Source organism: Bos taurus, chromosome 11, assembly GCF_002263795.3.
Source record: "Bos taurus isolate L1 Dominette 01449 registration number 42190680 breed Hereford chromosome 11, ARS-UCD2.0, whole genome shotgun sequence".
Taxonomy (NCBI): Eukaryota; Metazoa; Chordata; class Mammalia; order Artiodactyla; family Bovidae; genus Bos; species Bos taurus.
The window spans coordinates 7,791,199-7,815,874 of NC_037338.1; the positions used below are offsets into that span (position 1 = coordinate 7,791,199).

General features: G+C 39.3%; 1 non-coding gene across 1 annotated transcript; it reads right to left on the bottom strand.

Annotated features, from left to right (window-relative positions):
- Positions 1-23,695: 23,695 nt before the first annotated feature.
- LOC112448962 (U6 spliceosomal RNA) lies at positions 23,696-23,798 on the bottom strand. Its single transcript, XR_003037411.1, has one exon. It is a non-coding gene; the product is annotated as a U6 spliceosomal RNA (small nuclear RNA).
- Between the last annotated feature and the right edge of the window lie 878 nt (positions 23,799-24,676).

Genomic DNA, 24,676 nt, shown 5'->3' on the forward strand with positions numbered 1-24,676 from the left:
AACTGGCACTATATTTGCTTAAAACTTAAACATTGTCAGTTTGAGAAGAAATCCACTGTGATATATAGATCTCCCCATTTAAATTCTAGGGTTTCTTCTTTTGATCCTTGGTAAAATTTTTCTCCAAGAAATAGAATATATATATATATATATATATATATATATATATACATTTAAAAATATGAACCATTAGAATGAACTATGAAATCAAGAAAGATTTAAGTTTTGGTGGACCTTGCTTTTTTTTTTTAAGTTCTTTAAAGACTGTAGCAGAATAAAAGGGTTACCAAGAGCTGCTATTTTTAATGTGAGAAATAAAATGTTGTCTTTAGATGTAAATTCCACCTGAAATAAGAGAAGTCACTGAGACACGGTAAGAGTGAGAGTCATCCTGAGAGTCCAGAGGGTGGCAGGGGTTTTCTGCCACAAATAACTGAATGATCAGAAGATCAGCGCTGTGTCCAACACCCCTGCTTCCTCTGAGAACCCTTGCTTCCTCTAAGAGAATTCAATCCTCACCCAGTGATCAGAGACCAGGGACAGAGGGAATTTGCCCAGGTGCTCTGTTGATGCTGAGTACATTCAAAGTAGACCCTCCTCTTGCTCAAGGAAAAACAAAGAAAGTTCTCCCTTTGTTCAAGGAAACTCAGAGTGAAAGTGTTAGTCATTCAGTCGTGTCCAATTCTTTGTGACCTTATGGACTGTAGCCTGCCAGGCTCCTCAGTCCATGGGATTCTCTAGGCAAGAATACTGTAGTGGGTTGCCATTCCTTTCTCCAGTTGATCTTCCCCACCCAGGGATTGAACCCGCCTCTCCTGCATTGCAGGCAGATTCTTTGCCACCTGAGCCAAGAAAATATAAGCATTAATGTAAAATGAGAATGAGAAAATGAACAATTTAAGTGATTGCTAATATTCAGGTAGAAGGAGTAAAGATAAGGCTCCGTGAGGAAACAGGAAATCTTAAGAGGCAAAAAGGAAGCAATTAAACAGAGGAGACATATTAAGTAAACATAATATAAATGTCCATTATCTATTCTATGCAAACTTTTAGTAATGTAAGATAAGAGGCTACCATTAGTAAGTAATATATTAGTGATATTGCTCATTAACATTTTCATTATTATAATTTCTGTTTACTGTACTCTGTTCTTACTGATAAGTCACATCAAACCAGGTTATTCTGTGGTGGCAAACAACCTGCACTTCTCCCTGCCTTAAAACAAAGATGTTTCATTTCTTGCTCACAGTATGCTTGCTCACAGGTCTCCTAGCTCTGGGACTCTGGGTGATGAAATGGCTACCATCTCAACTGGCAGAGAGTCCAGAAATATGTTTCAACTGCATTTCAATGCTCTAGCCCCCAAGTGCCTGGCAATGTCCCTTCCACTCACCACTCACTTGTCATATGGCCCTACCCAACTCTACCAGCACGAAAAGAGCATAAAGCCCTAACCCTCTCCTCTCTTGAAGGGAGCCAACCTAATAGCTCCATCTGGTTTAGTGCTTGGAGCCCAACGTCCACCCTTTTCCATGGTAGGAAGAGACTACCTTCTCAGTTTTCCTCCCTGGCCATCTCTGAGAAGGGCATTTGAGAAGCTACTCTCCTTGGAGCTAAACTGGTCTCTCAGAGGGGTTCCTACCCAAAGGATGGTGAGAGATAGTGGCCATTTTATGTCTTGACTAAATTACAGATTTTTAAAGTCAGGCTTCTGATTTATTTGGACTTCAATTTCCTCAAAATACAATAGATTTCTTATGTGATACTTTGATTCCAATGACTCCATAGCTATACCCATAGTTCTTCTCTGCTGCTGCTGCTGCTGCTGCTAAGTCACTTCAGTCATGTCTGACTCTGTGCAACCCCATAGATTGCAGCCCACCAGGCTCCCCTGTCCCTGGGATTCTCCAGGCAAGAACAATGGAGTAGGTCGCCATTTCCTTCTCCAATGCATGAAAGTGAAAAGTGAAAGTGAAGTCGCTCAGTCGTGTCCGACTCCTAGGGACCCCATGGACTGCAGCCTACCAGGCTCCTCTGCCCATGGGATTTTCCAGACAAGAGTACTGGAGTAGGTTACCATTGCCTTCTCCGAGTTCTTCTCTAGACCCATTTAATGATCTACTGTTCTCTTTCCTTTATTCTATGCTGTCATTCTCTACCTAATTGTTAGAGCCATGAACCTATCTTTCAGAATCAGGTTTTAATAGCTTTTTCCCTGCTGAAATATTTAGTCCAATTGATCAGATTTGCTGGGTATCAAAGACCAACAGTGTCTACACTCTGAAATACCTTAAAACATTAGGTATTTTAACTAAAGAATTAGAAGTCATGCCCTTGGTTTTATTCTTGCTGCAAGTCTAAGAGACCCTCCTGCTCAAGACCTCCTCAGTTTTATTTTTTACTCCCTGGGCACAGAGAGCAACTTCTCCTTTTACTCTTGACAAACCATGCTTTCCTGGTATCCATTCACTCCCTTTCACTCTTGGTTTCAAGTTGCCCAGTTCTTTTGTGAATTCATTTCTTTCTTGTGATAGCCCATTAAATACAGCTGATAGTAAGGAACATGTGCTGCAAGTATCTCACACTGGAACTGGAATCCATGATCACATATCTTTCTCCAAGATAGTAGATGAACCAGTTTCACCAACTATTTTCCATAGGTAACATGAATCTCCCTCTTCCAGCCTCTGCCAGTTCCCTTTGCCAAATAGTACCAATAATTACCACACTTCATCTGTGGAAGATACGGTACTAAACATTTCCCTTGGCTGCATACGTGCTCCATCCCTTCAGTCTTGTCTGACTCTTTGGACCCTACAGACTGTATCCCACCAGGCTCCTCTGTCCATGGGATTTTCCAGGCAAGAATATTAGAGCTTGTTGCCATTTCCTCATCCAGGGGATCTTTCTGATCCAGGGATAAAATCCGTGTCTCCTGTGTCTCCTGCATTTCAGGCAGATTCTTTACCCACTGAGCCACCCGGGAAGCCCAAACATTTCCCTTAGGTTATTCTATTTAATGGGCTTCCCTGGTGACAAAGTGGTAAAGAATTCACCTGTCAATGCAGCATACTAGGGCTCCATCTTTGGGTTAGGAAGATCTTTGGGTTGGAGAAGGAAATGGTAACCAACTCCAGTATTCTTGTCAGGGAAAACCCCATGGACAGAGGAGCCTGGTGGGCTACAGTCCATGGGGTTGCAAAAGAATCAGACAGTACTTAAAGTTAGCAATTAAACAACAAGAATTCTATTTAATACTTACTAGCTTCTTTATATAACTATTGCTTAACCATTAAGGAAATCAGCCCTTAGTGTAAGTCAGTCATCTAAAGTTACATACTAGTAAGCTCACCCACACTCAGGGCTGCATAACATGCTTTCATTTGAATAAACCATGATTTTCCTTTTCCTCTGTGGATGGTCATTTGAATTTTTCTAACTTTCTTTGTAGACGATAGAGTTTTTCTAAGATATGCAATGAAAAGTAAAATCGCTGGGTCATACAGCATCTATTCTACATGGTGAAGTATTACGTAATCGTTGGAATGAGGAATATGTCTATATAGGAACATGCCTGTATTTTTCACCTTTATATCCATAGGTGAAAAATGCAAGATCGAGAAAGTATGTAGTATGCTACTATTCCGTTTAGAAGAGTAAGAAGTGTGTCAGAGGCAAGAGTAGGTAACTGCCCAAATACGCTCCCTGCAGTGGGTGATCAGAGAGTAGAATTTTCACGGCCACTAAAACGGTGTCTGCTTAACAGCACTCCTTGTACGTGGAAATACAAGGTCTCACGTCTCAATCACGGTGACGCCAGAGCACCAGCTTTCAAACTGTGAACTATCACGCTCCAGACAAGGCTTCATGATGTATTGTGTGATGTGGAAAGGAGAAGAGGAAGATTATATGACAGGCTCCTTCATTACGCAGAAGGCTGGGGAACACTTTCTCTGTTCTAGATATTAATAAAATACAGCTTTTGTGGTCCCAATGGGAGATAAAATGATAGAGGTCTGCAATTAGCACCAACGTAGGGATGAGGGAGTGATGTAAATGCTGTCTGGCCGGCAGCTTGCCCAGATCAGTTTCCGACTGAAAACAGCAGGAGTTCAGATTCAGGAGGTTCATGGAAGATAGCGTGGAGGAGGCTGGTAGCTCTAGGACCACGAACTGCCGCGGGCCAGTTACGAGGCGATTACCTGGGAAACCCGGAAGTCCCTCGTGGAGGATTCTGGGGAGCCGACGTTGTGGCTCCTGAAGCGCATGCGCCAGGATTCCCGCCTGACACATCAGCGGCGCCATCTTGCCTCTGCAGCGTGTAGATCCCTATCTCGGGTTTCCAGGCTGGGTGGCTGCAGGCGCTGTTCCAAAAGAGTGTTTGTTCTGCAACTGTGTGTTATTACTTCACTGCATCGCCCCAGAGGAGACTCAGGTAACGGTCAGAAGGGGTGGGGAGGAAAACTACTAGACTGTTGCTAGTAGTTCGGGGCGGAGCTTTCCTTCTTCCTGTTTTGAGTTTCTGTTTTGCTTGCTGGACACACACATGGATATTAATACTGAGCACACCCAGGATCATTAATACCTCGCTGCTTGAGAAATTCTTGGGCTTTGGGCAGGGTTCCTGGGTGACACGGAGGGATGGTCTCTGCTGGGTATTTTTTAGTCCCTCAGTTGTGTCCGTCTCTTTGCAACCCCTTGGATATAGCATGTCAGGCTCCTCTCCATGGGATTCTCCAGACAAGAATACTGGACTGGGTTGCCATTTCCTCTTCCAGGGGTCTTCCCTACCTAGGAATGGAACCCATGTCTCCTGCATTGGCAGGCGGGTTCTTCACCACTGAGGACAAAAAATTTTTGCTGAACCAAACTTTCTCACTCCTGAACTTCCTCTTAGGCCAGAGTGATGTCCTTGTAAAATCTAGTTTCCACAGGGACTCTGCTAGGTCATTTTAACTAGAGTCTCCGCCCCCACCCTCCACATCAGATCAGTTTGCTCACTCACCACCATTCTCCAGGTGGTGGCTCATTATGCTGGAGTGCCTTCAGTGAGAATCCTATACAGAATCCCCCTTACCACTGATGCTTCTGTAGTAGTTTTTTCATCCATTGACCGCCAACTTGCTCCTTGGCAAGTGTTAAGTGTTTGTCTTCAGGAAACCATTATAGAGGCAGCTGTGCACCCCAGGCAGCCATTTTAGCTCCCCAGGGTTTTCGTGGGAATACTTTACTTTCTAAAAAGGAAAACCTAATTCCATCACAGTGGTCCTATACCTGTCATAACTCACCCACTTGAATAATGGCTTTCTTACCATGCTTTGAGAAATATTATTTTAACTTTTTTATTTTAATAGTCAGATGGCAGGGTTTTGCTTTCATGAGACTGATGACTGCTTGAGTGCAGGCCAGTTGCTCTCTGCTGATAGGCAGCAAGTGGAGCTTCATTAAAAAAAAAAAAAAGGATTATAGTTGATTTAAAATATTGTTTTAGTTTCAGGTGTGCTGCAGGGTGATTCAGTTATGCATGTACATTCATTCTTTTTCAGATTATTCATTCAGATTCATTTATTTCCTCATATGGATTATCAGGGAGTATTGAGTTCCCTGTGCTGTGCAGTGAGTCCTTTCTGGTTGTCTGTCTTGTGTGTGTGTATGTTAATCTCAAACTCCTAGTTTATCCATCTCCCCCTCCCCACCAGGTTTCCCCTTTGGTAACCATAGATTTGTTTTCAGTATCTGTGGGTCTGTTTCTGTTTTGTAGCTATGTTCATTTGTATCATTTTAAAAATTAGATTCCCTTTGTGAGTGAAAAAAAATACACTCATTAAAGTATAGTTTATCTTTTAGGTTGTAAAAAAAAATGGTAAGGGGTATGAGTACAAGCATATATAAAAGGAATATGAGTATACTGACTTCCCTAGTAGTCCAGTGACTAAGACTTCACCTTCCAATGCAGGGGGAGCTAAGATCCCACATGCCTCTTGACCAAAAAACCAAAATATAAAACAAGTAATATTGTAACAAATTCAATAAAACTTAAAAAATCTTAAAAGTAGTATAAATAAATATATATATATGCATACATACAGTTCTTTGTCATGTGTATATATATACTTCATATGCACTGCATATATAAGTAAATATATGTGTTTGCTTATATTAAACACATATTTATCTGTATGTTAAAAAATATAAAGAAAATATCAGGATAAAGTAAATTCTTTAAAAATTCGCTTTCCTGAAAGGGGAAGAAGGAGGGAGCAGTGAGATGAGGAAAAGACGCTGAAATTGATGTCTGTCTACAGTAGAATGTAGGACTTCATTTCTTTCTCCATGTGTGTAGCCAGTTGTCCTAGAAATGTTTATCCTTATCCAACTGATTTACCGTGTCCTCTATCAGGTTTATATATATTGTGAGTCTGTTTCTGAGTATTACAGTTTTTTTCTCCATTACACTGTCTGTTTTTCCCTGCATCACCAATATTCTATTCCATTTGCTATAGAATATTGCTGTATAAAATAGATCTTGTTGTCTGGTAGGGAAGGTTCCCCAACTTGATCTTCTTTTAAGTTGCTTTTGATGTTTCCCTGACTATTGTGCCTCCATACAGATCTGTCCGTTGGTACACCAATTTTCTTTTGATCTGTGTCTAATATGCTGTTTCACTCATCCATTAAGTGTTTAAATTTAATGAAATTTTTTTATATGTTGAAGTTCTTTGGTTTCTTTTCAGATATATTTAATTTTTAACACTGCATTTCTCTCTCAAATTTTGAACCAGTCTTAATTTTCTTTCCTTTATTACTTTAATATTTATTTATTTGACTGCACTGGGTCTTAGTTGCACTTTATGGGATCATAGCTCTTTGACCAGGGATCAAACCCAGGAGCACAGAGTCTTGGCCACTGGACTGCCAGGGAAGTCCATCCTTTATTATTTTAAACATTATTATTTTAAAATTCATGTCCGATCGTTCTATAATCTGAACTTTTGAGAGGGGGGGCTTCTGTATTTCCTGGTTCTATTAAAATCTGGGATGGATTTCCATGTTAAGTTCTCAATTTAGTATTTTCTTGACCTTTGATGTAGTCCACATCCAAGGGAGGATAGTATTACAGTTATGAATGTTTAGAGAACATTTTTATTTTTCCAGGCAAAGTCCATAACTTACTATACTGTAGTAAGATCACCAAAAGGAGTGTCTCATGCCTGGAGAACCCCTACTCAGCAGCCAGGGTAATTTCCACATCCATGTATGTCTGTAGGGAATGTCTGTAGATTTGGGTAGCTATATATCTATTTATTCATCCATCCATCCATCCATCCATCTAATCTAATCTAATCCGTCTATCCAATCTATCAAAGCATGCATCCATCTAGCCTATATGTTTATATCTATAAAAACCATATCCATGGTTTTCTTTATCATTGACAGTATTTATAGAATTCCACATTCAAAATACACAAAATCCCTACCTACTAAGGAGGGAAGGAATTATGGAATCATCTGCAGGTAGAATATGATTTATAGAAACAAAGCCCAGGATGGCCCTCCCAGAGGCGGAGCTGCAGGTAACCTGGCCATACTCAGGGGCCTGGTCTTCCGAGGATAAACTCGACAAGGGCCCAGGTGGGGAATTTGGACTAGTAACATGGAATTAATGAAAGTATACTGTTTGTGGTAAGTGATTTTTAAACTTTATTGTTAACATCTTCCCCTTTCCCACATTAGTAACAACTCTGCCCTCTTTGCCTCAGCAATTTTACTCTCCAGCATACAAGTGTTCATCATAGGCACTACTTACAAAGGACATCACCATCATCATTCAATCAATTGATTACATTAAAATTGGCTTATATTAAATACATCATGTTACAGGTAAAGATGGAGAAGGCAGTGGCACCCCACTCCAGTACTCTTGCCTGGAAAATCCCATGGACGGAGGAGCCTGGTAGGCTGCGGTCCATGGGGTCGCTAAGAGTCAGGCACGACTGAGTGACTTCACTTTCACTTTTCCCTTTCATGCATTGGAGAAGGAAATGGCAACCCACTCCAGTGTTCCTGCCTGGAGAATCCCTGGGACAGAGGAGCCTAGTAGGCTGCCGTCTGTGGGGTCGCACAGAGTCGGACATGACTGAAGCGACTTAGCAGCAGCAAAGGTAAAGAATACATAGGTAGATGATACATGACAAATTAAAACAGAAAATATTACTGCTATTTTTCTTATCATCCAAATAATTGTTTTACCAAAACAAGTAGTTCATTAATGTACTTTTATTATCATTAAAAACTATCTGCTTTTTCTCTCTTCTACCTTATTTTATTTCCCTCTATATTAATTGTCTAATGACTCTTCCTAGATCAAAAAATCTTATTAAATACAAACATCAAGAATACACAAGACAAGTGTATTAAGGAAGGAATTAGCCAGATACCCTAACATGCAGACTTTGTTGGCCACAATATCCCTATATGCTCTGGAACGCAGAGTTTCAGAACCAGTAAATATGCCCTGGTCTGGCTGCAGGAAATATCATCCTTTGCACAGTCTCTCTTTTGCTTGAAATGACAGTTGTTTGTCCCCCCCCCCCATTCTGAATCTCATTAAGCATGACCTCTAATACCAATTTAAAAAGCAAAACCAAAACTAAACATAAAGTTGTTCGCTGTTTTCTTTCCTTCCCTGGTGTTGTTTCAGTATTTTATGCATTATCTTTTTTCCTCAATTTTTAATTATGTTTCTTCCCCCAAAGCAGAACTTCTTACCCTCCAGTATTTTGATCATTTGTTGCCCTTTGGTTTGTGTGTCATTATTCCACCTGTTCTCAGTGTCGTTGAGTAAATCATGATGAAACTCCTTTCAAAGCAGATAGGGCTAAACAGCAGGTTTGAAATAATTAAAAATCATTGTCAATTTCCCACCATATCCCAGTCCTGTCTTTTCAGTTTTGAGGATTTCCTTATGCTCCTCTGACTCCTGTCATTTATCCAGATTGAAATGGGAATGGGAGCGTTCGCTCCCCTTTCCTCTGGCACTAGGCTCCCGCCTGTCTCCTTATACATTTTTCAGCTTCCATTAATATTTATCTTGCATCACAGATAGGTACTGGGTAGCAAGAAGGACCAACGAAGCTACTTCAGCCATTGATGTGGCAGAAAACATCTCCTGTGAAGCCCTCGGCTCCTGCGATGCCTTCTCTCCCTGAGTGGCACCCACTTCAGCACTCATTAAATCTTAAGACAAGCTTCATCACCTTTCTGGTGCTTTTATGCTGTCCCTTGGACCATTTATTTATTTATTTATTCCATTCTTCTGTGAGAAATGTGAGTGGGTTAAAAATCCAAGTATGAAACCAGGAAATAATTACTCCATAGTTGATGCAATATTACCCTGCTTTACCATGTTGGCTCAGGACTACTATGTACCAGTGGAACGGAAATTGATCTGTGCTGGAGTCCTTCTTGTTCCAATCTCTGGATTAATGTTTTATGGTTCTTTATGAACATGTCCTTTTAGTTCTCGCCCCATTGTCCTAATATGCAGCAGCTGAAAGATAATATAGAGTCACGTTGGGAAAGAAGGCACTGATGTCCTGGTCCCTCAACTGAAGAAGGCACTGCCTTGGTCTCTGGGATGCAGGAACATCTTCAGTTTCTCCAATATCCTTTGTGGACTTGCTCCAGGGACCCTGTGTTTCTTTTTTTTTATTTATTTTTTATTGAAGGATAATTGAAAGAGAAAGATAAATACCGTATTCTAACACATATATATGGAATCTAGAAAAATGGTACTGAAGAATTTACTTACAGGGCAGCAGTGGAGAAACAGACCCTGTGTTTATACTGCATTCAGAGCCCAGCTGCTGGGTGATGGAGATAGTTATCCCTCTTCCCAGATAAGCTTTAGCAGAGATTCATGACTTGAGGGGGTGGGCAGTGGGGTGCAGACAGAAGGAGAGATTTGGCCCAATCCACCCCATGGTGTTTTATTCTTGCTCTCCTGTGTGGTCAGTGTAAATATGCTAGATGCTATTTTCAGAAAACCTCATTTAGGTATCAGAAAAAGCTCCAAGAGCAGTAACCAGCATCTCAGGAAACAACCTCTCAGAGTAGTTTTCTTTCTTTCCTACTATTAAGAAATGCAGATGAATCCATATTTAGAAAATTTTCTAATTTCTACACCCTCTGAGAAATGATAATTATATTTACTAGAAGGTAAGAGATAATATTCTGAGTTCAGTATCAGTGCTATCCTTTCATACATGTTTTCTGTGGCCCGATTGGAACATTTTGATATTTCAGTATCAGGTGAGAAAGTGGTTTAAAGAAAACTTCACTATTTGGTTTTATTAAAGGTACCATGGGTGAAAAATTTAATTTTTAATTTATTCACTGTATTATATTTATTATTTTTAATCTTGGGCCACAACAGCATGTGGGATCTTAGTTCCTGACCAGGGATTGTACTGGCACCCCCTCCGGTAAAAGCCTGGAGTCTTAACCACTGGACTGCCAGGGAAGTCCCTCACTTTATTTTAGTATAAAAAGGAAAAGAGATTGAATAAACAGAAATTTAGGAAAAATTAAGAGGAAGGAATATGAAGGCTAATTTATGTAAATAATGGTAAAGCTACAGGTAGATGTAAATTGTAGAATAAATCAATAATATGAACATATTTTAAATTGGATTGAGGTCTTTGGAGACACCCTATGATTTTCCAGAAATTCTCTGTGAGATTTTGATAAGCGCTAAAAAGAATTTCTCCCAAATGGCTCAGAGATGCTAGAGGTTGTATAAGATGATTTGTTTGTTTAAGATTTAGGTTATGTTACAGCTAATTATAAAATGGCCCATTTTGGTATCACAAGTTGTATTCATTTAAATTATTATCTTGTGGGAGAAGTAAATACAAAGATGGAAATGGTGGCAAATAATTGGTTTAATTTTTTTTCTACTTTTTTTTTTTTTTAAAACAAGTTGAGGTTTTGTTTATACGTGACCTTGATTTCTCTGGAGAGTGAATTAGAAACATATGGGGAAATTAATCTAAAGAAGTCACACCAGCCAGTGCTGTGAGAAAAAATCATGGCAAGAGTGAACATAGAAAAGAAAAGGGGAGTCTCAGACTCATTGTACATTTCAGACTGATGGTCCTTCTGGAATCATTTTTTTAAAACAAATTTTATTGGAGTATTGTTCTTTTACAATGTTGTGTTAGTTGCTGCTGCCCAGCAAAGTGAATCATCTATGTTATACATATATCTCCCCCTTTTTTGGATTTCTCTCCCATTTAGGTGATCACAGAGCATTGAGTAGAGGTTCCTGTGCTGTTCAGTGGGTTCTCATTAGTTATCTATTTTATACACAGTGTCATTAGTGTATATGTGCCAATTCCAGTCTCCTAATTCATCTCATTCTCCTTTTCCCCCTTGGCATCCATACGTTTGTTCTGCATGTCTCTGTGTCTGTTTCTGCTTTTAAGTAAGATCATGATCAGGTAAATCATCACAGACAAATGAAATATTGTACCCGAAAAACATTTAGACTCATCACATAGTGTCTTATGATATTGATATAGATGAATTAGGACTTAGATAAAGTAGTTAAATCTGACTATGTGTTCTACTAAAAGTTTTTCTGTGGGACTCAGTGAAATTATAAAAGCAATACTTAACTAGTGAAAAAGACAGTAGAAAAGTAGAGTTAAAATAGGAATGCACAGAGAATACCGTTAATTAACTTTCTACTGTGCATATATTTCTCCTTGACAAGTTGAAGTTTATACTATATGTGTTGGCTTCCCCCCCCCCCACAAAAGATTTAATTGGGCTTTATGCCGTGGAATTCATTTTGCAAATCTTTCAAATCATAACCAGGGATTAGAAAGCTGGGAAATAAGCCAGTTATTTTTCCATTAGTTTTGAATTTGCAGGAAGCAGATTCTTCAAACTTATGATCCTGGGTTTCAAACTTGCTCCTGAGTTGTGATCATTAGAGAGGATTTGTATCCACTCAACGTAGCTGCTTAGTTCCCTGATAGCAAAGTGGTGAGTATTGCCATTCTCTCCACCTCGTCCCAGCCCCCATCCCGAGTGGATTCTGAGTTGTGTGTGTTCTCAGTTAGTTTCCACAACAGTTTGAAAAGAGAAATATTAGTCAATTTTACAGATGAGATGGAAGCTTAGGGTGGCTGAGTTGGAAGTCACATATCTAGGAAGTAGAGAGCTGAGCTTTATATCCGTGGAGTCTGTTCCAGACCTCATGTGCTCAACTTCAAGCCTCCGTGGTGTGTTCATCTCATGACTGATGTGGAGTTCAAGTGCAGCCTGGTGCTCTGGAGCAGAGCAGATGTAAACAGCCTGCCTGGGGGCTGAACCCACAAACTTGGCATGATTAGCACAGGACTAAAAGAATTAAGTGAATAAGAGGTAGGTTATCCCAAATCCTTTATTATGACTTGATTTTTTTTTTTCAGGATAGCCTATGAAAATCAAGAAGGGACATCTATTAAAACATGCACATTTGGTCACTTCAGTTTTCAAAATCATTCTAAAGACTTTGATACATACAAGTTGACACGTGATTATACTTGAGTTTGTATGCAGGTGGAAATGTGAGTTCATGCCAACGACCCTAAATACTAAGTGTGAACCTCCTCATGATTGTACACTGATGCACATACATCTATTTACGTTCTCACACAATTAATGTCTGTAAGTACATGGTGTGTGTATGCACGTGTGTAATGACCAGAATCTTACCCATCTTGCATTTCAGGGATCCCCCTGGACTTTGTAATTACAACTGTTATCTCTAGAAGTAATTGGCGGGAAAGCCAGATGTTTTTAAAATGAGTTTTATTTTGCTTTATTTTTAAAACTTTTTACTGAAGTATATAGTTGATTTATAGCGTTCTGTTAGTTTCAGGTATATAGCACAGTGAATCCGTTTTACATATATCCACTCTTTTTCAGATTTTTTCCTCACATAAGTTATTACAGAGTATTGAGTACAGTTCCTTGTGCTATACAGTGGGTCCTTATTGGTTATCTATTTATATATGACTGGGTATAGGTGTCAATCCCAATTTTCCAATTATCCCTCCCTCTGTTACCCACCATAAATTTGTTTTCTACAAGTCTGGATACTTTTGAATGAGAAATTCACTTTTTACACACTTAAAAATATAGAGAACCTTTTATTCTGCAGGCACATGTGGGGAAATGTGAAGTCCTCATCTCCTGTTGTCTTTAGAGACTTCAGGGGTTTCTGCATAAAGTTCAGAAGATACTATCCCTTGTGTAGTAAAAATATAAAGAAGGTATTTGTGGCTAATGAGGCACCATGGTTTTATTTATGTTTCAGTCAGATTGAACACAGGAGGGTGTCAGAAACAGCTAATACTTTGGAAGGGGATTGTGGGGGACAGCTGAGACCAGGTCCTTCCAGGATCTGTAATTCTTGTCAATGATGCTAACTGATGTGGAGCCCATGTGTGTCAGGGAGAGAAGGGTAAAAGTCATGGTGACTCTTCCCTGAAAAGGAATTGCTTTCTCATCGCCAGAAATTTCTGAATCTAAGTTAGAAAGGAAAAACACACACACACACACACACACTTGCCATGTGCTTATTACCATGTGCCTTGACAGGAAAAACAACAGCATCTTGCCTCCTCAGCTTATTCCTCATCAGTGAACTCTTCCCCAAACAAGACACTCCACATCAGCCATTTGGGCTTCCTCCCGTCCCTGTTGCAAGGAGCTCTCTGTGCAGTTTGTACTCGCTGCAGAGCACGCGGAAGCCAAGAGCAAGAAGCTGGTAATCTGGGCACCCACAGTTGTGATGAGACATCTTCAGCGGAGCCATCCAAATCAAATATTTGGCTCTGCTGCTTCAGATGCGCTGTCTCATATTGTCACTGTGGTGCTGGCAGGGGAGCCGAGCCCACTGGGGGTGGGGGGCCCGAGGGTGGGGACACAGCGGAGCGCACCCTCCCTCCGGTGTCATGTACCAGCAACATCCCCTGCCCTTGGTTGTCCTGGGTGCCATCTGAAACTGCAGCGCCTTTTGGACACGGGCCAAACTGCATACAACTAAGGAAGAACGGCAGGAAAGCACACCTCCCTGAGGTCAAATTTTCCTTTTCTAATAAACATTTTAAGCACTGGTCCTCGATCCTTCCATGGTGATCCAGTAGTTAGGACTTCGCCTTTGAGTGCAGGGGTTGCAGTATCTGTCCTTGGTCTTGGAGCTAAGATCACACATGCCTCGTGGCCCCCAATCCAAAACGTAAAACAGAAACAGTATTGTAACAGATTCAGTAAAGACTTTGAAAATAATCCATATCAGAAAGTCTTAAAAAAAAAATAAGTCCTAGTCCTTTTACTACTAATGTGTTACTATCCTGTGTTACTATCCTTGGTGGTAGTAACATGCTTTTGAAAAGCATCTCAGAGTCAACACAGCCATTTTCATATACGTTGTTTCATTTGGTTTTAAGACAATCATATAAGGTAAATGTGAGAGAAGAGATGCTCAGCCAATCAGAGGGTTACTAGCTCCTTCAGGGAACTGGGAAGATAGTCTGGAAATCTGTGTCCACTTCTCAGGACCTGGTGGATTACTTCTCTGCAGTGATGGTTCATTGGGAAAAAGTTGATATTTTAGGAGACATGTCACCAATATGTCTCCTATGTCACAAAATTTTAAAACCAGAAAAACCGCTGTGGATCTTTTCAAAAATCACTAAATCACACTTTTAATTCCAATTTTATTGATATATAATTGATGTACAGTACTGTATTATAAGGTGTGCAGCCTATGAATTGACTTATGTACATCATGAAATGATCACCACAGTAAGTTTGGTAAACTGTCATCATCTCATATAGATACAAATTAAGTAGAAAAAGTATTTTTCCTATGATGAGAACTCAGATTTAGTGTCTTTGCATCTGTCGTATATAATGTACGGTGCTCTTATTTATATTTATCATCTTGTACCTCGCGTTTCTAGTACACATTCATCTCATAACTAGCATCTCGTACCTTTTGACCACCTTTATCCAATTTTCCCTCCCCCAGTCCACCTCTCTGGTGACCACAGATCTGATCTCTTTTTTTCTATGAGTTTGTTTGTTTTCAAAATATAATTAACCTACAACACTATGTTAGTTCCTGGTACATAACATAATGATTTGATATTTCTATACATTTCAAAATGATCATTATGGAAATTCTGGTTACCATCTGTCACTATACAAAGATGTTACATAATTATTGACTGTATTCCCCACACTGTACATTTCATACCGAGGACTTGTTTATTTTGTAACTGGAAGTTTGTACTTGTAGTCTCCCTCACCTATTTCTCTCCAGCCCCCTCCCCTACCACATCTGTTTATTCTCTGAATTTATCACTCTGCTTATGTTTTGTTGTTTGTTCATTTGTTTTCTGGATTCCACATATAAGTGAAATCACACAGTGTTTGTCTTTGTCTGACTTATTTCACTTAGCAGAATGTCCTGTAGGTCTATCCGTGTTATAGCAAATGGCAAGATCTCATTCTTTTTATGACTAATATTCCTTCCTGTGTGTGTGTGTGTGTGTGTGTGTGTGTATACACACACATAAATAAGCCATGGCTTCTTTGCTCATTCATCTGTTGGTAGCCACTTAGATTGCTACTATATCTTGGCTACTGTAAACAATGCTGCAATGATATTAGGTATGCATATAAAATTCATACAACCAATATCAAAAAAGCAAACCTGATTAAAAAGATCTGAATAGACATTTTTAATATATACATATATCTTTATATCTATTTTATATATATATATATATATATCTTTTAAGATTATTATTTATGTTTTCACCCGATAAATACCCAGGAGTGGAATTGCTGGATTGTACAGTCGTTCTGTTTTTAGTTTTTTCATGCCTCTCCATACTGTTTTCCAAAGTGGCTGCATAAATTCACATTCCCACTAACAGTGAACGAGCTTCCCTTTTCTTCACAGCCTTACCAACAATTGTGTTGTGTTGTCTTTTTGATAATAACCATGATAACGGGTAAGATGATATCTCATTGTGATTTTGATTTGCCTCTCCCTGATGATTCGTGATGTCGAGCATCTTTTCACGTGGCTGTTGGCCATCTCTAAGTCTTCTTTGGAAAAATGTCTGTTCACATCCTCTGTTGGTTTTTTAATCAGGTTTTTTTTTTTTTTTTTGGTTCCGGTTGTATGAATTCTTTGTGTACTTTGAATATTAACCTTTTATCAGATATATCTTTTCCCATTCAGCAGGCAAACTTTGTTTTGTTGACAGTTCCCTTCACTGTGCAAAAGTGTTTCAGTTTGCTGTCATCCATTTGTTTACTTTTGTTTTTGTTTCCTTTGCCTGAGGAGACATATCTAAAAGACCATTCCTTAGACAGACGTCTGTCAAAGAGGATACTGCCTTGTTTTCTTCTAGAAGTTGTATGGTTTCAGATCTTACATTTAAGTCTTTCAATAATATTAAATAGATTGAATAGTTTTTTATGTGTAAAATATTTGTTAAATAATAATAACAATGTTTTTATCGATATTTATTTTCTTCCTGGTTTGGAAGGAAGATTATGTAAACCTAGCTTTTTCATCACATTCCTATGCTGCTTCATTACTCTTGCACCCAGCTTGAATGAACTGGACTAATTTGATCCCATGTCCCCTCTGCTCTTGGTTCTTGTTTCTGTTTTGTTTGTTTTCATGGGTCTACTGGCTCATCCAGAAACCTGGACACTCCTTCTGAACTGGGTCCTAGTGGCTTGTGCTTTGTTTCCCAGAGATACAGCTTCCTATGTGGCCGGCTTGCCCACAGCTCAGAATTTCACCTGTCCTTAGATTTCCTGTGTCTGGGTCCCACCCACCTGTTGGTACTCATTGCTCCTTTGCATAGAGCTCCTGGTGCTATGTTTGCATTTTCCTGTTTGCTTGTGATCAGTTTTTTTCTGATACGTTGCTCAGTCTGCCAATCCCCAGAAACTCTCCAGGGCCTCCTTCTAGATTCTGTCTACAAGATACTTGGTCAGTTTTTAGATCTTCATTCATCTCAAGACTCCTCCAGTCTAGTCTGGATATCCACACATGGCAAGCCTGGACATTGCCTAAAACATAATAAATAAGCTAGATTCAGAGTACAATAGCTCTTGAAAGGAGGTAGGGTACTTTTAGACTTAATAAAGTAGGAGAAAGTGAGCCATGGTAAACCCTTAGATAAATGAGTTGGTGTAAAAAACATTTAAAAAGAATAATATAGTGGAAATATGAAGGTTGGATTGGGAAACAGAGCCCTAGAGCAGAGATTAATGCAAAGTTGTCTGAGTAAGGGTGAAGGAAATAGCTGGTGGGATTTGGAAGGAAAGTAGACAGTGGTGTATATTTCAAAGGACAGAGCGACAGTACTTCATTCATTTCTCCTTTCATTGTTCAGTCCTTCACAAACACCGTGCATTTGTCATGGATTGAAATGTGCCTCCACAAATGCACATGTTGAACCCCCAGGACAAAATGTGAACTTATTTGAAAATAGGGTCTGTGTATGCTTACTCCTTGAAAGGAAAGTTATGACCTACCTAGATAGCATTTTAAAAAGGGGAGACATTACTTTGCCAACAAAGGTCCATCTAGTGAAGGCTATGGTTTTTCCAGTGGTCATGTATAGATGCGAGAGTTGGACTGTGAAGAAAGCTGAGCACCGAAGAATTGATGCTTTTGAAGTGTGGTGTTGGAGAAGACTCTTGAGAGTCCCTTGGACTGCAAGGAGATCCAACCAGTCCATCCTAAAGGAGATCAGTCCTGGGAAGGACTGATGTTGAAGTTGTAACTCCAATACTTTGGCCACCTCATGCAAAGAGTTGACTCATTGGAAAAGACCCTGATGCTGGGAGGGATTGGGGGCAGGAGAAGGGGACGACAGAGGATGAGATGGCTGGATGGCATCACCGACTCGATGGACATGAGTTTGGGTAAAGTTGGTGATGGACAGGGAGGCCTGGCGTGCTGTGATTCATGCGGTCGCAAAGAGTCGGACATGACTGAGCGACTGAACTGAACTGAACTGAGATGTAATCAGATAAAATGCGATAATGGTGAATAAAGTGAGTGTCCAATCTAATATTAATAGGATCAGTGTCCTTACAAAAAGGGGAAATTTGAACACAAGGGGACACATGCAGCAGGGAGACAATGTGAAGGGGCACAGGGAGAAGACGACCACCTACGACTCAAGGAGAGAAGCCTGGATGGATCCTTCTGTCACAGCCCTCAGGAGAAACCAGCCTTCTGACACCTTGAGCTCAGGCGTCCAGACCCCAGAGCCCTGGGAGGATAGATTTCCATTGCTCAAGTCACCCAGTCTGTGGTCCTTTGCTACAGCAGCCCTAGCAAATTAATCCAAGATTGAACATGACACTTCTAGGTGCCTGGAAAGTGGTTGGGGTGGGGCAGAGCCTGTGTCCCTGCTTTGAGAAACAACTTGAGTGATTTTAAAGGCAAATGAGAATGCACTGTGATGAGTACCATTACAGAGATAGGAGGTAATTGTGCCTGGGGATGGGAGAGAAGTTCCGTTAAAAAGGTGACATTGCAGCAATGTTTAGAACAGCCAGGACATGGAAACAACCTAGATGTCCATCAGCCCATGAATGGATAAGAAAGCTGTGGTACATATACACAATGGAATATTACTCAGCCATTAAAAAGAATATATTTGAATCAGTTCTAATGAGGTGGATGAAACTGGAGCCTATTATATAGAGTGAAGTGAGCCAGAGAGAAAAACACCCATACAGTATACTAACGCATATATATGGAATTTAGAAAGATAGTAACGATGATCCTATATGCGAGACAGCAAAAAAGACACAGATGTATAGAACAGTCTTTTGAACTCTGTGGGAGAAGGCAAGGGTGGGATGATTTGAGAGAATAGCATTGATACATGTATATTATCATATATGAAACAGATCGCCAGTCCAGGTTCAATGCATGAGACAGGGTGCTCGGGGCTGGTGCACTGGGATGACCCTGAGGGATGGGATGGGGAGGGAGGTGGGAAGGGGGTTCAGGATGGGAGACACATGCAGACCCATGACTGATTCATGTTGTATGGCAAAAATTGTAAAGTAGTTAGCCTCCAATTAAATAAATTTATATTTTAAAAAAAGGTGACATTTGATATGGGTTTTAAAGTATGGGCCGGCGTTTGGGAGAAGATGAAGGTACAGAGGGCACTTTAAGTAGAAGCAGAGACAAGGGACCTGAGGGGTTCGGGGGACAATTAAGACCTAGAGTATGGTGGAGGGTCTGTGGGGTGGGAGAGGGTTGAGAGTGAGTGTGCCTAAGTGTGGCTGAAGCAAGGACTGTTCAGCCAAGGACTTTGAATTTTTATCCAAACTAATCAGAAATAATCAACATTTTAAAATCAGGTCAGTGATACGTGATTTTTTTTTTTTTTTTGATAATAACTTTACTGAGAATGTAAAAGGCAGAGGGAGTGAGGAACTGGCTACAGTCGGGGAGGACGCTCAGACAGGAAGCTTGTTATGTGTCCAGGTGAGAGGTTGCCAGGTAGAGGAGGAAGGCAGCATCACCAGGATATAGAGAGAAAAGGCAGGAATCTAGGGGCATCTCTTGAGTTGAACTGGCTTGAGTTGGAGCTGCTAATATAGATGGTGAGGAGCAGGTTGGGGACAATTTAAAAATGCCCTAAACTTTGTAGGACTTAGCACTGTGCCTGGCAAACAAGAGACTCAATTGATGCTAATAATTTCTGTGGCTCCTAGGCTCCCACGTAGAAACCTAGCTGTAAATACAAGAGGTGGAATGTGTTTGGAGAGTGAGTGGGGAGGCAGGGGCTTGACTTGTTTCTTTATTCATCACTATAGTCAATAACTTATAATAACCTATAATGGGAAATAGTCTCAAAAATAATATATGTGTATATGTATAACTAAGTCACCTTGCTGTGTACCTGAAACATTGTTAAGTCAACTATACTTAAATAAAATATATGTATTAAGAAAAAAAATTTTTTGCATTGCCATTTCTGTTCTCTACCAGAGATTGACAATGGGTAGGGTTTTTCTTTCAAAACACACTCAATCATCAGAGATATTTTGAGAATTAGTAGAAATCATATATTGTGACGCTAAGGCTATTCTGACTTGTAGTGACTCACAAAAGCAGAGAAATAAAAAGTAGAAATGGGTAATTTTTACACTACATAATTGATTCTGAAGCATTGAAAAAAAAATTCCCCTAAATTATTGAATTTGTTTTCAAAAAACTGTCCAGATCATGGGTACAAATATAGCATAAATACTGCACATACCAAAAACCAATGAGAAAGAACACCACCCCTGAATACCTGTAGACTGATTTAATTGAGGGCGTCCCTGATGGCTTAGATGGTAAAGAATCCACCTGCCAATGCAAGAGGCCTGGATTCAATCCTTGTGCTGGGAAGATATCTTTTTTAAAAAAATAGGTCCTTCCCGTTTAAGGCACCACAGAGTACTGAGTAGCGTTCCCTGTGCTATACAGTAGGTTTTCCTTAATTATTAATTTTATACATAGTATCAACAGTGTATATATGTCAATCCCAATTTCCCAATTCATCCCTCCCCTCCGTCCCCACTTGGCATCCATCTATTTGTCCTGTACATCTGTGTCTCTATGTTTTGCTTTGTAAGTAAGTTCATCTATACATTTTTTCTAGATTTCACATATAAGCGTTAGTATACAATATTCGTTTTTCTCTTTCTGACTGACTTTACTCAGTGTGACCGTCTCTAGGTCCATTCATGTCTCTTCAAATGGCACTATTTCATTCCTTATGGCTGAGTAATATTCTACTTAATTTCTTCATCCTACCTTATATGTTGGTGTCATAAAATCTGTCACAATTTGTTATAATTTAGCCATCTGCCTTCATCTGTAAATTATAACCTTATGAATGGGAGAGCTTGTCTGAGTTTGCTCGTTACTAGTCCATTAGTATCTAGCATTGTGCTGTTTGGTGGACAGCCAGTAAGTGTTGATACCTGGCCAGTGCAACCTAGGCAGAAGTCCTTGTGGATGTTTTTGGATCATGAGTAAGCCGTCCCACCGGGTTTTTCCACTTGCCTGAATCACATACATGTAAGCGTATCATGATAGACTTTTGTTGGAAATGTGTTGCAGAATTCAAAATCTGTGATATAGAGAAAGCTTTCAGTCTTTGTTCATGCAATTGGGAAAAAATGACTTTTTCCTTAAGCAATCTATGCAACTTACTTGTGGTCCGTATGTATTTTAAAATATTCATACATTATCTACTTAAAATTTGAGGAAGAATCTATCAAACATACTAAAATTTCTAACACATACTTTATTTTTCTCTTTGAGAATCTTGAAATGCAGCCTCCTACAAGTTTTGAAGGATTTTTCTTGAAAAGGCTTGTCAGTTATTCTGGGAAGAAGTTAGCAAGTCTTCTTTCTTCTCACAAGGGGTTTCCTTGGTGGCTCAGAAGGTAAAGAGTCTGCCTGCAATGCAGGAGACCCAGGTTTGATCCCTGGGTTGGGAAGATCCCCTGGAGAAGGGAATGGCGTATTCTTACCTGGAGAATTCCATGGACAGAGGAGCCTAGTGGTCACAAAGAGTTGGACACGACTGAATGACTTTGACTTTTTCTTTTCACAGGATGCAAATGACTATTTCTCTAGCATTTCTAGTTTGAAGAAAAGTCTGTTGATCTAAAAGGAGAGAAGTTAAGTTCAAATCAATAAGGTGTTCTTGTTTTCTTTTATTGAAAGCATTGCAACAGTCCCCAGTGAAGCTCTGCCATTGCTTACACAAAGATCTAATAAGAAATTTTGTTCACCTTTGATGTTTTTAATTGTCTGAAAAGTGAAAGTGTTGGTTGCTCAGTTGTGTCCAACTCTCTGCAACCCGATGGACTGTAGCCTGCCAGGCCCGTCTGTCCATAGAATTTTCCAGGCAAGAATACTGGAGAGGGTTGCCATTTCCTCCTCCAGGGATTGAAGCCCTTAATTGCCTGAGCTAATTATCCATGCCTTTTAAAAAATCTTTCTTGGATAAAGATTTTTATTTCTTTAAAAATTTAATTTGATTTGTTTCAGTTCACCAATGTAAAAATATTTCTGTAAGTCTTTCAGTGAAAACTTATCATCTACTTGTCCTGTCTTCCCCCTAATTCTCAGAAGCAGTGATCTTCAACACTTTTAGGAATTTCTTACTGTCTTTATATCCATATTTTAAATATAGTTTGTTCCTTTATTTTTCATACTGTATCTCCTTGATGTTTATACTTAGATATGATTCAATGACTTCCTAGTATGTTGCTTGTAATTAGACTAATATCAAGTAATTCTGCAATTTTTGCAAATATTGTGTATGACTAAGCTACAAAGTATGCAACAATTGGGTTTTATTTCTTTTACAGTATTTTTACTTTTTCTGTTTAAAATAATTTTACTTTATAGTTAATAATTTTTTGTGTATGTGAAGAGGTATATATTATGCATACCGCTTTTTATAGATTATTACTGTTATTTTAGTGAATGTCCACATCTAGAAATTAAACATGTTATTTTTATTTATTATAATTCAATATAAATTAGTATATCTATCATCTTCCAAACAAAGCAAAGGCGTAAAACTCACTGAATATAATTACACTTCTCCTATGCATCAATTTCATGAATTTTTAAAATTAATTAATTTATTTTAATGGAGGCTAATTACAATATTATAGTGGTTTTTGCCATACATTTACATCAGTCAGCCATGGGTGTACATGTGTCCCCCATCCTGACCCTCCATCCCACCTCCCTCCCCATGCCATCCCTCAGGGTCATCCCAGTGCTCTGACCCTGAGCACCCTGTCTCATGCATCGAACCTGGACTGGAGATCTGTTTCACATATGGTAATATACATGTTTCAATGCTGTTCTCTCAAATCATCCCATTCTCCCACAGAGTCCAAAAGTCTGCTCTTTACATATGTATCTCTTTTGCTGTCTTGCATATAGGGTCATCATAACTATCTTTCTAAATTCCATATATATGTGTTAATATACTATATTGGTGTTTTTTTCTCTGGCTTACTTCCCTTTGTATAATAGGCTCCAGTTGCATCCACCTCATTAGAACTGATTCAAATGCATTCTTTTTAATAGCTGAGTAATATTCCATTGTGTATATATACCACAGCTTTCTTACCCATTCGTCTGCCAATGGACATCTAGGTTGCTTCCATGTTCTAGCTATTGTAAACAGTGCTGTGATGAACATTGGGGTACACATGTCTCTTTCAATTCTGGTTTCCTTGGTGTGTATGCCCAGCCCTGGGATTGCTGGGTCATATGGCAGTTCTATTTCCAGTCTTTAAAGGAATCTCCACACTGTTCTCCATAGTGGCTTTACTAGTTTGCATTCCCACTAGCAGTATAAGAGGGTTCCTTTTTATCCGCACCTTCTTCAGCATTTATTGTTTGTAGACTTTCTGATAGCAGCCATTCTGACCGGCGTGAGATGGTACCTCATTGTGGTTTTGATTTGCATTTCCCTGATAATGAGTGATGTTGAGCATCTTTTCATGTGTTTGTTAGCCATCTGTATGTCGTCTTTGGAGAAATGTCAAAAATATGGAATGCTTCTAGAATTTGCGTATCATCCTTGCACAGGGGCCATGCTAATCTTCTCTGTATCATTCCAATTTTAGTATATGTGCTGCCAAAGCAAGAACTGAATAATTCCCTTTCAATTCAATGGTTATATCCTTAGAAGGACTCATATTTGGGGCTGGTGGCTTTGTGAGCCTCTAGTTCTCTGTGTAGAATAAAGTGTCCCTTCCTCCCACCTAATCCAGCCTAAGCAAAATATAAAGCTTGGTAAACAGAGAATGGACTGTATTTGATTCTTCTTTTCCCTCAGGGAAGTGTCTTTTGTGTAGTATAACCTAAGTGGACTTTCCCTGTGGTCCCACCTGTAGACAGTCACACATGCCCCTGGATCCACCAAGTCTGCAGAGAGCCCAGCAATTTCTCAAGTCTATCCTGGGAATGTGAGACCTGGATCTACTTACTCTGTAAGGTTATTAGGTTTCTAAATATATTTCTAAGGTATTTTATATATTAATATTACAAACATATATATTATTTTAAAATATGTCGAATCTTGTGGTACAACTAAAATATATAAATCTTAAATATTTTAAGATGCTGTCAAAAATACATGTGAAACATTTTCAGAAATGTTAGCAGGGAAATTTTGTACTGACACAGGTAGTTAATACCAAAAGCTGCTGCCAATTTCTCTCATTCACAGAATAGTCTTTTTTGTTGAACGAATAAAACACATCCTCTAAGACAATTATGACAAAATGACAATTATATAGGAGAGGAAAAAGTATTGGAGCTATTTCATGGACTGGATCCAGTTCCAAAAGCTGGACTTTATTTTATTTTATTGAAACTGAATATAGAGTCTTTATATGAGCCTTTTAGAAAATTTCTCAAGGGAAATAATAAATGACCAATAAAAGCAGAAATGCTGTTTTTAGAAGAGATGATCTCAGTTTCCTGATGAATGGCTCTTATATATTTATATCCTTGTGAAAT